The sequence below is a fragment of the Oryx dammah genome, unplaced genomic scaffold (genome assembly GCF_014754425.2).
Source record: "Oryx dammah isolate SB20612 unplaced genomic scaffold, SCBI_Odam_1.1 HiC_scaffold_26, whole genome shotgun sequence".
Classification (NCBI taxonomy): domain Eukaryota; kingdom Metazoa; phylum Chordata; class Mammalia; order Artiodactyla; family Bovidae; genus Oryx; species Oryx dammah.
Window position 1 is genome coordinate 85,327,456 of NW_024070210.1, and position 15,589 is coordinate 85,343,044.

Below are 15,589 nucleotides of genomic sequence, written 5' to 3' on the forward strand. Positions count from 1 at the left end.
CCCTCCTCACCCTTCCTGCCCACCATCCACAAGACAGAATCCGACTGACCAACCAGCTGGCCCCTACTGCATGCATGTCCCATGCCAGGCACTGCAGAGAGCACAGATGTGCCCGGACGGATGCGCAGGTGAAGGACAGGATGGGCAGCCCGACCTTGCAGTTTTGCTGTAGGATGGCGCCTCCTATGGGAAACCCTACAAATGGGTGCCATGGCAGGTGGAGCCCAAAGGGGTGCTCTCCTGGCAGACAGGCATCCAAGCTCAAAGTACCCAGCTGGGGTCTGGCATTCAATAGGAGCTCAATAAGTGTTTTACAAATGTGAACATGCGGGCTTCTCTGGTGGCTCAGTGGTAAAGAATCCGCCTGCCAATGCAGGAGACATGGGTTTGATCCCTAGTCCAGGAAGATCCCACATATGGCAGAGCAACTAACCCAGGGAGCCACAGCTACTGAAGTCTGCACACTCTAGAGCCCGTGCCCAGCAACAGGAGAAGCCACTGCAAAGAGAAGCCTATGCCCCGCAATGAAGAGTGGGCCCTACTCGCCGCAACTAGAGAAAAGCCTGCACAGCTACCAAGACCCAGCACAGCCAAAAACAAATGTTTAAAACTGTTAAAAAAAAAAAATGTGAACATGCTTCTGACCCGACTCTGCCTTTATTTGCCATCATCCACCCCCTGCTCTTCCTGTCCAGTCTCCCAATATGCCCGGAGTCTCCCAACCCATCTCAGGACAGGAATTTCTTCAGATGAAATTCCCAAGGAGATGGAAGGCAAAAGGAAATAACCGCCACAGAATCAGGAAACCAACCCTGGAAATTTGCCTGAAAACAGAACTTTGCATTGGATTTAAATAAAACCAGGAGCTCAGACACAAAGGCCTCTTTATTGAAGGAAGAAGTTCAGATCCAGTGAGGAGAATCCCAGGGATTCTTCAGGCAAAGCCTCTTCCTGCCAGCTCTCTGTCCTCTCCTCCCTCAGGCCACTGCCCTCCCCTCCACTCCTCCCCACCTCCCAGCCTCTGCCTACTCTGTACCCCTTCCCACCTGCCTTCTCCTCTCTCTGCTGAGTTCTGCCCACGACCATTCATGACAAAGTCCTGCGGGAGAGCCAAGAGCACTTCTGGCTGTGTGATCTTAGGCCAGCCCCTTCTGACCAGATCCTCAATAGGATTACATCAGTGACACCCTGACTGCAGTCTCAGGTGGTCACCCATGTTCCTTTACATGAGATGAAGTTTTGAATTTTACTAGCATGGTGTTTATTTTTATTTATTTATTTTTTACAGATGTTTTTAATGTGGGCCACTTTATTTATTTTTTAATTTTTATTTTACTTTATTTTACTTTACAATACTCTATTGGTTTTGCCATACAATGACATGAATCCGCCACGGGTGTACATGAGTTCCCAATCCTGAAACCCCCTCCCACCTCCCACCCCATATCATCTCTCTGGATCATCCCCGTGCACCAGCCCCAAGCATCCTGTATCCTGTATCAAACATAGACTGGCGATTCGTTTCTTACATGATAGTATACATGTTTCAGTGCCATTCTCCCAAATCATCCCACCCTCTCCCTCTCCCTCAGAGTCCAAAAGTCCGTTCTATACATCTGTGTCTCTTTTGCTGTCTCGCATACAGGGTTATCATTACCATCTTTCTAAATTCCATATATATGTGTTAGTATACTATATTGGTGTTTTTCTTTCTGGCTTACTTCACTCTGTATAATAGGCTCCAGTTTCATCTACCTCATTAGAACTGATTCAAATAAAAAAGTTTTTTTTATTGAATTTGTTATAATATTGCTTTTGTTGTATGTTTTGTTTTTTTGGCTGCTAGGCAGGTGGCATCTTAGCTCCCCAACCAGGGATCGAACCCATACCCTCTGCACTGGAAGGCAAAGGCTTAACCACTGGACTGCCGGGGAAGTCCCTCATGTGTTTATTTTAATTTGTATTAGAAAAAACATGTAACTTAAATCCACAATTTCATAGATATTAGTGCTAAGAAAGCTAAGTTTGAGAATAATGAATTAATTCAAAGAAAAATACAGTACGAAAAATATAGTATAGGTGGTACATGGTCCTGGCAGAAATTTTGTCTGATATTGAGTACTGGCAATCACTCTGTCTCTTTCAGGTAGAACATTCTAGATTCCATAGTCCTCCCAAAGAGAAAGGAGCCTGCTCATTCCAATCTCCTGTTTCTTGTAGGTGCAGATCTGGTCTGGAAGGCCTTTGCCCTTTTCTCTGCCCTGCCCAACCTTCAAGGCCTGACTTGAATCTCACTACCCTTCCAAAAGTCCAGCAGAGAGAATCTCTGTTGGGATCAGCCCCAGCCTGCATCCAGGGAAAAGCAGAGAGCATCTTGCAGCAAGCCTGGCACTACTTCTCCCCCATCAGTTGGTAGACTGGGGCTGATCTCTCCGCAGGACCTCTGGAAGGATTAGGGGAAGGAGGCCAGGGGGCCCTTATCACTGGACCTGTACCTTCACCCGGCATGAAGCCACAGCGAGCATGCCTGGCAGAGTGCTGGACTGGGAGTCTGCATTTCTGGATTTTCACTCCCCATTCTAACTCCTACTAGCCTTGGAAAAACAATTTGCCTCCTTGAGATGTTCTAAAACAAGAACCATAGTTTCTGACTTTCTGTGGTTACTTTAAGAATCAAAATGAGATATGTAGATACAAGATCCCATCCAAGATAAGATCGCACCACTGCTCCTGTGGGCCCAGTCGACTGAGAGGTGTCTGGAAAGCATCAGACACAGACCCTGAGTTCAAATATCTTAGGAGCCTTTGGAGGAGATGAAACCAATGCTTAAAAAGTAGTGAGAGGCCAGGGAAGCAGAGGGCACTGGGGTAGGCTTCATGGAGATGGGGGCGTCTGCCAGCATGGGACACTGAGAGAGCCCAAGGCACTGTCCACAGTCCCCCGAGAGGCGGGGATTACGACGTCCTTGTGGTTCGGAGTGGGAAACAGACCCAGCCCAAGTCAGACGCACACGATTCACTGGGACCTGCTCTGACTCTGCAGACCTCATTATGTTTTTTTCCAACTTCTTATCATAAAAAACTTCAGAAAACAAAAATAGTTGAGAGCATGGTACAATAATCACCCACCACCTAGGTTCATACGCATCAGCATTTTGTTATAGTCCTTTTTCTCTCTGTGTGCCTGTCTTCCTTTTTTTTTTTTTTTTCCAGTTTTGTGGAATTAGTTGAAACGTAGCTGCCAGCATCATGACTCCTGTCCCCTTATTACATCAGCCTGCATTTCCTACAAAGGAGGACAGTCTCCTGCATGAGCATATCATCATTACCATATCTAAGAAAATTAACAATTCCTCAGTACCATCTAACACCCAGCCAATATTCAAAAATTCTTCAAAATACCTTTTACAGGGACTTCCCCAGTGGTCCAGTGGTTAAGACTCCATGCTCGCACTGCAGGAGGCAAGAGTTTGACCCCTGGTCAGGGAACTAAGATCCCACATGCCATGCTATATGGCCTTAAAAACCAAAGAAATGCCTTTTACAGCTCTTCCATATTTTGAACCAGGATTGGGAACTATGTTTTTCCCACGTATTTCATTTGCTTGTGATCTCTCTTTTGCCTCCTTTAAATCTAGAACACTCCCATTACTTTTTTTTTTTTTAATTTAAAGTGACACTGACTTTTTAAACACACCAAGTCAGTTGTCTTACAAAGAGTCCTCGTGAGGGACTTCCCCGGTGGTCCAGTGGTTTGGACTTCACCTTCTGGCACAGGGAATGCTGGTTTCATCTCTGGGCAAGAAGATCCCAGATGCCTTGGGGCTAAAAAACCAAACCATAAATCAGAAGCAATGTTGCAACAAATTCAGTAAAGACTTTAGAACACAGAAGAAGAAAAAGAAGAAAATGTCCTAGTGATTTGTCTCCTGTTGCTTTGTGGTCTCTTCAAAGTCATTCTTGGATTCCCTATAAAGCTGAAGAGTCAAACATAAAGCTTTGATACAATTCACTTTAAAGATGCCCCTGTTATTAATCTCTGGCTTGGGTGAGGGTGAGCATATAGAGGAAGGGACAGAGGGAACTGGGCACGCACCTGGCTGAGCTGGTGGCAGTGAGGGCGGCTGGCTAGTGCCAAGCTGTTCTGGAGGGTAGTGAACAGACAGCTGGAGGACCTGGGAGGCTGGATCAGGCACTGGCAGACACTGCGGGGCCAAAGCAGAGCATCTGGAGGCCCCAGAGGTCTGACCGCTCCACCCGCGCTTACTTCATTCTGAGGTCAGATGCAGGGGTGTGCAGGCAGGCAACAGCAAAGCCTCCTCCCGCTGCTGCAGAGAGAGGAAGCCATGCTGAGGCTGGCACTGAAGGAAACACCCAGACCTCAAAGGGAAATCAGTGTGGCAGCCAAGAGTTCCCCTGAAAATCTAGCCCTTTGCGCTTTGTCCCTAAGCCCTCAAGCTCAGCCCAGATCCTGGTGGATTCCCCAAAGCTAGTTCCAGTGAGGGCAGGGCACACACACTCTCTGAATCTCCCAGGAGCAATCAGCACAAGGCTGAGATACATTGGAGCTCCCTAAGAGGAAGGATTTTCTTAATGGTGAGAGCGCTTGAAATGGAAAAAGAAGGTATCATGACAGGTAATGAGCCTCCCATCTCTGGGAGGATTCAAGGTTCAGGTAAATGACCTCTGGTTAAGGGCAATGTGGAAGAGAGATGGGACTAGATGGCCTTCCAGCACCCCTCAAATAGACCTACCTTGTGTTGCACCAGAGAGGAGGGCTAGGGTCAGAGAGTCCCAGGTCAGAGGCCACCCTGGCCAGTGACCTTCTTCTCTGTAACACAGGGATTCCAATGTCTCCCCAGCTGGGTTGCTGTGACACAGAATGACAACGGTTCTCGTGCCATTTGGCATCTCCCCCTAGGCCTCCTCACATTGCTGATCAGTGCACAGTCACTTATTTTAAGGTATGAATATTTTCTCTCTCCCAGTACTAGACTGTAGGTTATATGATCATCCTACTCCTTCTGGGCCCTGCAGAGTCCCTCCACCCCAGGCCTGGCCCTGGACTCCTGCTTAGCAGGAGTCTTCTGGTGACCCTGGTTGAATAATCTCTTGATACGGCGGGAGGGCAAGAGCCAAGTGCAGGGACACTTGCCCTGTTCCTTGGAAGCAATGGGATGAACCTTACTCCAGGGCTGTGCTTCAGTTTATTGAGATTTTGAATTTTCAGCTCATACCCCTCACTCCTGGCCACAGGATGAGGGGCCTGGTCCTTATGCTCAGCCCATGAAGGCTCTGGGCCCAAGCCCTTCTTTGTAATGTTTGTCTTTCTGGTGATACAGCCCTATCTCCTCCGGGCTTCTTGTCACCAGGATGCCAAGGCCTCTTGAACTCAGTACAGCACTCGAGATGGGGCTTAACGAGTCCCTTGCCATGGACAGCACAGTATCAGCAGGGCAACCAGTTCCATGACCCTCCCCAGACACCACCTCCACATCTCATATGCCCCCAGGTACAGCTGTCCAGTGGGCAGAGCTGGACGGGTACAATCCCATTGAAAATATCTGGTACATATGTGACTAATCTGAGGCTCGGGGAGGTTAAGAGGCTGTCCCAAAGTCATAAGCTGTGAAAGTCACAGAGCCGGGCCCTCTGTCAAGAACTTCTGACTCTTATAAAGATGTGAGTGACCTCAGGTCCTGGTTCCATCACTTAACGGCAAAATCCTTCTGGTCAAGTATCTAAACTGACCTAAATCTCTGCTTCTGTAGCCGTAAGAGAGGAACAACTATGTTATTTGCCCAGTAAGTTATAATGAGAATTAAATGAGATAATTGGATAGAGTGCTTAAGGAAAAAAAGGAACTTCTGACAGTTTACTGTTCTTTCCGACATAATACCCACCTTCTCCTTTTTTGGCCTTTCCACCCAAGCTATTAATTACTCCTCCCTGCATTTTCCATACAATGCAGGGCATTATACAAAAGTGTAAAGAAACTGTAGGGGTAGGGTTTGGGGCAATGCCCCAAAGTTTTCTATCTTGGCTGTTATTTGCTAGCTGTGTGACTTCAGACTAGTTACTCAGCCTCTCTGAGCATCAGTTTCTTTATCTGCAAAGTGCAAATAATGTCGTCCAAATCGCTGAATGCAATGACGTGACCAAATGCTAAGTGCCTGGCAAGGTATCTGGCATGGAGTGGGGTGACACTTATCACACGCTAGTTCCACCCTCTCCCTTCTCCTGTAAGGGAGAGACTCTGACCTCAATTAAGTGTTCACTTGGGGAGGCCGGGCTCTGGCAGGAGAAGAGGGGGGCTGGGCAGGGCCCAGGGTCAGGAGGAGGGAGGGAAAAGCTCTGGCCTCCACATGTGCATGGTTGCCGGGCCTGCTCCCTGGTGGCCTCCCCCTGGGCGCAGGGCCATCCTGGTCTCCCTCTGAGAGGGGAGGGTCCGGAAGGAGGAAGTATTCATTTTGCAGCTGAACGGCTCTTATAGCCTCTTAAGAAATAGAGGCAGGCTTTTTTCTCCTCTGAGATAATTGTTATGAACACTCCACATGGAGACAAACTGTATCCTGTCCTCCAATCCCCAAAATGAGGCATTTTGGCCAGCGGGAGCACTTTCTAGATGATGATGGCTAAAATTCAGTCCTTTAACTGGAACACACAAAAAAATACATGGGGGTAGTTTTTGTTCTCATCTCTAACTAGGATGGGGTGGGGAGCTCATGGCTACATCCTCGGGGAGAGTTGTCAGCCGGGGAGCGCAGGAGGCCTCAGGATCTGCCCTGGCGGCCACTGGATACTTGTTCCCATGGGCCAGCCCATCAGGACCTGTGGGAGAGCCACTCCCTGTCCCTGTGCCGTCAGAGAAAGGCTGACATTTTCAGTCTTGTCTGGGTCATCACCCATGTGACCCAGGGTAAGGCACCTTCCTTCTCCAGGCTCGGTGTCCCTTTTGATGAAATGTGAATATCAGGCACACCTACATCTTGAAATCCCTATCAGGATGGGACGCCTGGGGACGCCAGGGACAGAGGCTTTGCAGCAGGTGCACCACTCTAATCCACGACAGACACTATCATCAATATCTCTGCCGAATTCACCCACAACATTCTGGGTTCACAAGCCATCGCTGGTCAGCTGGTCCTCCTCCATCTCTGAGCCAGCTTTGCTTTCCAGAGCCCAGGACTGGACACATGGGAGGAACACGGCACATGTTCTCAGACTGGAGAGAGCAGAAGTAGATCAGCCCAGGGCCTTGAGAAGCTTGTCAGGTCAGGTGGGAATTACTGGTGGACTCTTCAGTTTTCTCCTCTGTGAAATGAAAAGCTAGGATCTTTTTTAAGCAGAAGAACACTTTCTCTAAATAAAATATGACTCAGAACTCCAAAATGTAAAACAGGCAAAGCTGGAACTGTTTGCATTCAAATCTAGCAGGGAACTGGGAGCACCTTCCAGCAATGGTCCTGGGACTGCACCGTGGAACCCAATCCGAGAACCTCTGGCGTGAGGGGAGTGGCCAGAAACCCACGTTCCAGTGGGCTCAGCCACTAACCTACTAGGGACCCTCTGGTAGATCCCTGCTTCTTCCCCTGCAGGAGATGACCCACCCTCCCAGCTCTGGCATTTAATAGTCTTACTGGGTTCTTACTGGCTTCCAGGACTTCTGAAAAGATCTTAAAACCACTCAAGAAATTTCTAGCATGAAGAAGCTGGACCACGAGTGTTCTCACTTAAATGCTCTCTTTCTGAATCTGCTCAGTTTGAGCCTCCAGGGATCCAGGAGTCCCTCAAGGGTCTGCTTCTGGATTCTCTGCACCCCACAGCACAGGCAGTCTCAGCAGGGGTGCAGGACAGCGGAGGCTGACCCACTGCCATACTGAACAGCACAGATTATAGATCATTCCCATCACTGCAAACCGTTCTATTGCATGGTGCTAGGAGAATATCAATTAGCTCACAAAAGTCACATCCCAGAAGAAGAGACTCGAACAGAACCTCCACACCGGGGAGCTCCGGCTGGGGTGCACATGGACCACAGAAGGCCACGATCTGGAGGCGCCGCACTGACTTTCTCTCCATCCCCAGCAAATTTGGAATTCTTAGGTTCCAGGCCAACTCTCAGAGCCTCTTGGGCAAACCCTTCAATCTTCTCAACCATGAAAAGGTGCTTCCTCCCCTGTCACGCTCCACCCTGCCTGCCTCACACCATCAGAGAGCAGATCAAAGTCAAGCAGGAATGAACACAGTTGGGATGGTGCCTTCTCCACAGACTACAGATGGAAGATTCAGATCAAACATCCATGGATGCTGCACTCTGCCCATCACCCAACACAAGTCCAGCCAGATATGGAGTCTATTCCAGGAGCAGGCTTCCGCCCCGAATCCCTGCAGCCTTTCCTGATCTGCTGAGCAGGACTGGTGGACGCGTGAACAGAAGGCTGCCAGCCTCCTCTGCTCCAAGCTCTTCAGGAGAGCTTCCCATCTCCCCTGAGATGACTCCTGAGCTGGGCAGTTGCCAGATTCTGAAGTCCCCAGATTCTGTCCTGGCCTCCCCTTTTTCTAGCTCATCAGACTAATAACAATAGCTTATGTTTATTAAGGGTAGACTGTGACCCAAATATTTTACAATCATTACATCCTGTAATCCTTATAATAACCCCAAGGTATAGATGCAATTGAAGAAGGCAATGGCACCCCACTCCAGTACTCTTGCCTGGAAAATCCCATGGATAGAGGAGCCTAGTAGGCTGCAGTCCATGGGGTCGCTAAGAGTCGGACACGACTGAGCGACTTCACTTTCACTTTTCACTTTCATGCACTGGAGGGAAATGGCAACCCACTCCAGTGTTCTTGCCTGGAGAATCCCAGGGACGGGAGAGCCTGGTGGGCTGCCATCTCTGGGGTTGCACAGAGTCGGACATGACTGAAGCGACTCAGCAGCAGCATAGATGCAATTATTATCTCTATTTACAGATGCAACTAAGTTTGTCCGAGGTCCTTAAGTGGAGGAACTGAGATCTGAACTCAGATCTGACACAAGGGTCTCTTGTTGTTCCTTGTTCAGTCCCTAAGTCGTGTCTGACTCTGCAACCCCATGGACTACAGCACACCACGCTTCCCTGTCCTTCACTATTTCCCAGAATTTGCTCAAACTCATGTCCATTGAGTCAGTGATGCCATCCAGTTATCTCACCCTCTGTCACTCGCTTCTCCTCTTGCCCTCTATCTTTCCCAGCATCAGGGTCTTTTCCAATGAGTCAGCTCTTCGCATCATGTGGCCAAAGTATTGGAGCTTCAGCTTCAGCGCCAGTCCTCCCAATGAATATTCAGGATTGATTTCCTTTAGGATTGACCAGTTTGATCTCCTTGCTGTCCACAGGACTCTCGAGAGTCTTCACCAGCACCGCAGTTCTAAAGCATCAATTCTTTGGTAGTCAGCCTTCTTGAGTGACTTTCTTGACTACTTCCCAGTAGTGACATGACTACTGGAAAAACAATAGCTTTGACTATATAGGTCTTTGTCAGCAAAGTGATGTCTCTGCTTTTTAATACACTGTCTAGGTTTGTCAGCATTTCTTCCAAGGAGCAAGCATCTTTTAATTTCACGGCTGCAGTCACTGTCCATAGTGATTTTGGAGCCCAAGAAAATAAAATCTGCCACTGGGCTCTTACTTTACGTGTTTGCTCTCCAACCACACTGGATGTTACTGAGAGCAGCAACTATGTCTTATCCTTCATTCTCTTTCCTGGGCTTACCTTTCTCTAGGCTTAATATAGTATTGATGAATGTTTACTAAATATGTGAATGAGTATAAGAACAAGAGGACAGGAAGAAGGAAGAGTGACCCTGTCACTTCCCCTTAAAGCCTCTAAAAGCCCCTAGATCAGAACATTTGACCATCTCCTTATGGGGATCTGCAGGCTGATTCCAACTTGCAAGATCCAACCTGGGCAGAAAGCGAGGAGAAGGAAGTATCTGCCTCCCTATGAACTCAACTTGTCCTACATGTGGTCCTGACACAAAAAGTCTTTCAGAGAACCATAGCCTGCCAGTGCAGAAAAGGACCCTTGGGTCCACTAAAATCTAGCTTCTCATTTCACAGACTGAGGCCCAGAAAGAGGAAGTGACTTGTCCAAGGTCACACAGCAAGGTCACCTGATGACCAGTCTACACACTGTAAGCCTACTTGTGGGAAGGCAGGGGGTAAATGGATGTGGGGGGTGTGGTTAAGGGGATTGGATATGGCGCTGCCATCTCTCCCCTGCAGGCAGCCCTGGAGGGAGTGTCTGGGGTGGGCAGGCCCCATCCAAGGAAGCACCCACCCTCTCCTGGGGTTCTGAGTTCTATATTCCTCTGCCTAGGGAGGGAGGGGGTGGTGGAGCTCAAAGCACAGACCCAACAGATGGTTTCTATTTGCAGCCACTGCGCCTGGTCTGTGCCAGACTCCTGACCTATTTTGAGGAACTGAGGGCCCCGCTGGCTCAGGGATAGCCTCCCAACTCACACTCCTTAACCCATGATTTGGCAAGAGATCAGATGGGTGGTTCAGGGCCAGTGGAGATGGAGAGTGGAAGAGGAAAACCTTTGAAAATGAGGCTGGGGTGGAGGCCTGCAAGCTTGAACTCCAGAGCACAGATCCTCAAAGTGTGGCATCACCTGGGGTGTCTGTGGAAATTCAGGTTCCTGGGCCCCTCGGCAGGCCTGCAGGACCGCGCTCTCAGGGAGTGGGCCAGGGACTCTACGTTTGAATGAAGCTTCCAGGTGATTCCTGGTTTTGTAGTGTACTGTCTGTGGGCCAACAGCACTGGCACCATGTGGGAGCTGGTTAGAAATGCAGAATCCCAGGCCCCACCCAGGACGGAAGCAGAACCTGCAGAATCTGCATGCTTCAGAATCACCCCTGCAGGCTTGTTAAAACACAGATCACTGGGCCTCACCTGGTTCAGAAAGTCTGGGGGTCTGGGAATACGCATTTCTAACAAGTTGCCTGGTGATGATGAAGCTACCTAGGTCCCTGAGCCGTAGTACAAGGGGCACCGTGCCCTTTGGGCATCTGTAAAATGGACATAATTCATACCTTTTTTTTTTCCAAAGCAGTGTGAGGCACCAATAAAATAATAACATGTGTGAAAGTGTTTTGTGAATACTTTGTGAACTATTATTTTTAAATAGTAAAGACTATGTAAATTACATCAATTTGTACTTCACGAAGTGCTGTAGATGATCTCACTGGCTTTGACAGTCACCCTGACTTATAGTAAGTCAGTCAAAGAGCCATGCATTCCTTCAGGGCTTTATTCTGCATCCCAGGATTATCCAGCACAGGACTAGGCAGGCAATAACTGCTCAATAAGGACTGGTGGAATTCAACCCAAGACAGCTGATTCACTCTCTTTCCAACCTCTACTTCTCACATCCTCTCCTTAGAGGCCCTCTGGTCCCTTGTTAGATGAGACTTTTTTTTTTTTAAGGTTATCTGATAGTTGGGGCTAAAGGATGAGCTTTAAGGAGACTCCAGGCCCCGTTGCCACCCCAAGGTTCCTCCCCTGTGAAATGTCCTGTCTGACTCTCGGGATGAGTTGGGATCCCATGTTGAGAGCACCTGGCCCATCCCCTTGCACATGGTGGGTGTATCCTCCAGGCAGAGGTTCTTCTCCCGCAGGATCTGATCACCCAGCTAACTCCAGGCCAGGGCACTGCAGGGCTTGTACATCTATGGGCAGATCTGGCATGGAGAAGGCAATGGCACCCCACTCCAGCACTCTTGCCTGGAAAATCCCATGGACAGTGGAGCCTGGTAGGCTGCAGTCCATGGGGTTGCTAAGAGTCGGACACGACTGAGCGACTTCCCTTTCAGTTTTCACTTTCATGCATTGGAGAAGAAAATGGCAACCCACTCCAGTGTTCTTGCCTGGAGAATCCCAGGGATGGGGGAGCCTTGTGGGCTGCCGTCTATGGGGCTGCACAGAGTCGGACACGACTGAAGCGACTTAGCAGCAGCAGCAGAAGCACAGGCTGATGCTGCTCCCTGTCAACATACCTCCTAAAATTATGTGTTGGCGTGCTCTTTGGGAAAGGAACAATTGGAGCTGTCCACAGGCGGAATCCCATGGGCCTCCCCAGAGCCCTGCAGCAGGGCCCTTCTGCTTGGTCCCTATAAGCAGGAGGCTCTCAGACCGTCTACCTCATAGACAAGGACCATAGCTTCCTGTTGCCTGTAAATGCAGAGAAAGATGGGCTGATAAACAGTCCCTGGGGGAACATGAAATGTGGCCTGGGCCTTCGCCTTCCCAAGAGCTCATTTATCTAAACTGCATCCAGGGGAGGGCTGCAGGATCTGTTGTCAGTGAACAGAGGAAGCTGGCCCATCTCTCAGTGCCTCAAATGAGCAAGGAAAGGGGCGAACCCTTTACATTCCTCTCAGTCATCTTGGGCATAAGAGAGAGCAGTGAGCACACAGCAGGCCACATGCACAGAGCTTACTTGAGGAGACTCTGCACTGTCCTCCAAGGGATGTGTGTGCATGTATGAATGTGTATGTGTGTGTAAGAGTCAACATTTCCACTAAGATGCTGGGAACAATTCAAGGGGACTCACCAGCTGAGGGTCTAGAGACTAGAGCAGAAACTTTTTGATTAAATTTCACATTGTTGTTGCTGTTTAATCACTAAGTTATTTCCCATTCTTTGCGACCCTATGGACTATATCCCGACAAGCTCCTTTCTCTATGGGATTTTTCAGGCAAAGACACTGGAGTGGGTTGCCATTTCCTTCTCCAGAGGATCTTCCTGACCCAGGGATAGAACCCAAGTCTCCTGCATTGGCAGGTGGATTCTTTACTGCTGAGTCAACAGGGAAGTCCAAATTTAACATTACTGAGAAAATAAAATGGCTTTTGTTTGAAAAAACCCCTGACCAATGACTGTCTTACGATGTTCTGTGCTAGCGTGCTAAGTCGCTTCAACCATGTCCAACTCTGCGACTCTATGAACTGCAGCCCGCTAAGCTCCTCTGTTCATGGGGATTCTCCAGGGAAGAATACTGGAGTGGGTTGCCATTTCCTCCTCCAGGGGATCTTCCTGACCCAGGGATCGAACCCGTGTCTTTAATGTCTCCTGCATTGGCAGGCGGATTCTTTACTGCGTGTGATGTACTACCTGTCACCAACTGCCTTACAAAAAGAATCTTGGAGTTAATTTAGGACCTGGCAAGGAAGGAAGACTTCACCTGGATCTTTGGCTAGTTCCCCCAGCACAGCACTCGTTCCCCACGCTCACAAGGGACACAGCCTCCTTCTAGGTGGCTGTGTTGTGTCCCAGGGGACCTCCAGCTCAGCTCTAGAGCTCTGCCCAGTAGGAGGGACCCACACTCAGTGGTGACAGGCTGCAGGTTTAAATGTGAGCTCCATGAGGCAGTGGCTGGTTACAGAGAGGAGGGCATGGGGAGGAGGACAGAGAGAAGTGTGAAGAGCACCATTTTTTCTTTCTAAATATGTCACTGTGCTTTACTCCTTAGCACTTTCTAACCACAACCTGGCCTCTCTTCCTCCTCAGGGCATCCGTTCACCCAGAGAGGGTTAGGATTGTTCAGACAGCAATCAGAACAACTCAGCTTCTGACATCCACTGCAGGATCTGCAGCTACACAACAGTCTTAAGAGCCAGACTTGAGAGGCTGTTCTTGACTCCCATTTCCCCGATAGCCAATGAAGAGAGCCTCCTGGATGACTGGACAGCAGAGTGTCCTGGTCAGACACCAGAAGGAGGGGAAGCCCACTTCTTGCAGAAGGAAAGACTGAGAGTGAGAAGGAAACAAGAGACAACAGGAGATTCAGATGCATGCCCTGATCTTCCACACGCTGGGCCTGAATCTCAGTGAGGAGGTGGGTGTGTTTTGAGAGTGGTGCTGACGGCAGAGGGTAGAGGTGTTTCTCTCCAACTTCTTGACTGGTATTCTAGAAGGAGAGAGACCACGACTCATGATGGCCCTGGGCCAAATAAGAGGTGACCTCTCAGAATTAAGACGGCCGGGGGAACGGTCAGACAGGGAGGCCAGGCACACACTCTGGAGCCTCTTTCAGCCTTTTTTTTTTTTTTTTTTTTTTAAAGAAAGACTAACTAAAACAGGTGTCATGAAGAAAAAAACTGGAATTCATACTGAAGCTTGCTTTAAGAAATGGATGTGCCTAAAAACTCCCCTAAAAAACCTGCAGATTTTGCCTTGCGCTTTTAAAAGTCTTTTTATGTAAAATAGCATTGATACATCTCTGCATATTTTCAAGTTTTTTATCTTGCTGTGAGAGCCTTTGTCGTGACTGTCGTCAACAGTTTTATTTACTGGTTTTTTGTGAAGCTGAAAAGGGACATTAAATGAGGTGAAAATGCCGATTTATTTATGAAGTGGGTACTTATAAATGAGACGTTATTCTATGCATAGAGGAGAAAAAGACCGGCAGCAATGTCAGGTGGGTGGCATACTGCATTAATTCTCAGGCAGAGAAAAGAATTCTGCTCGAGAGCCTTGCGATGTTTCTCCTAGTGCAGAATTTTTCCAAGGTCTAGTTTTTAGTTGCAAACTTGACTTTGAAATGTTTCTGTTGGTTATCACGGTCAAGGATATTTGAAATCACTACTGTGTCATGCCGCATATGGGGTTGGGGTGGGTGGGACAACATTAATATTCTTGGTTAACAGGGGTTAAATATGCTCTTGGGTGGTGAAGGGAAGCCAGCAGTCCGGCCCTGCCACCCCACAGGGAGGACATGGAAGATCCAAGAGCCACAGGCCAGCAGGAGGTTGCCATGGCGAGGGGCAAGCTCACTGAAGCAGAGGCTGTGAGGAAGACAGACAGTGGGCCAAAGGCCCAGCAGGGGATGGATGCTGCCCTCAGGGCCAAGGGAAAATGGACTATGAGCCTGTCCACTGCAGACTCCAATGCAGATGCCCAAGGAATGCCATGCTAGGGGACACCAGCCACACCTCAGCAGACAGCAGCCAGGACATGTCTGAGGACCGGCCAGAAGTCTCCCTCCCCCTGACACCCCAGGTCAGGTAAGCCCTGCTATCTACATCCCCAGGTGCCATTCCACAAAAGAGTCGGAAGGGGAGGAGCTCTGAACAATGACCCTTGGGAGTCCCTCAAGCAGAAGCCAAATTAGCTCAAAGAGGCCGAGTCTTAACATCACAAGACTGTCTAAATGACTAAATCAGACTGGCTCTGCTGCACGGAGCTCCACGCATTTCCTCACTGTGACCCTTCAAGGCGGGGCTCCTGAATGAGGTCAGGTCAGGCTTAGAGAAAATAGTCTGTATCTCCTTACACTCTATCATACACAAAATAAACAAGGACCTACTGCATAGCACAGGGGAGAAGGAAATGGCAACCCACCCCAGTACTCTTGCTTGGAAAATCCCATGGACAGAGGAGCCTGATAGGCTGCAGTCCATGGGGTCGCTAGGAGTCGGACACGACCGAGCGACTTCACTTTCATGCATTGGAGAAGGAAATGGCAACCCACTCCAGTATTCTTGCCTGGAGAATCCCAGGGACAGGGGAGCCTGCTGTCTATGGGGTTGCACAGAGTCGG

At 49.1% G+C, this 15,589-nt stretch overlaps 1 protein-coding gene across 1 annotated transcript in view; it reads right to left on the reverse strand.

The window, feature by feature from the left end:
- LOC120852507 (coronin-2B) overlaps nucleotides 1–15,589 on the reverse strand; it is a 148,964-nt gene that overhangs the window by 71,771 nt on the left and 61,604 nt on the right. The window lies entirely within an intron of this gene.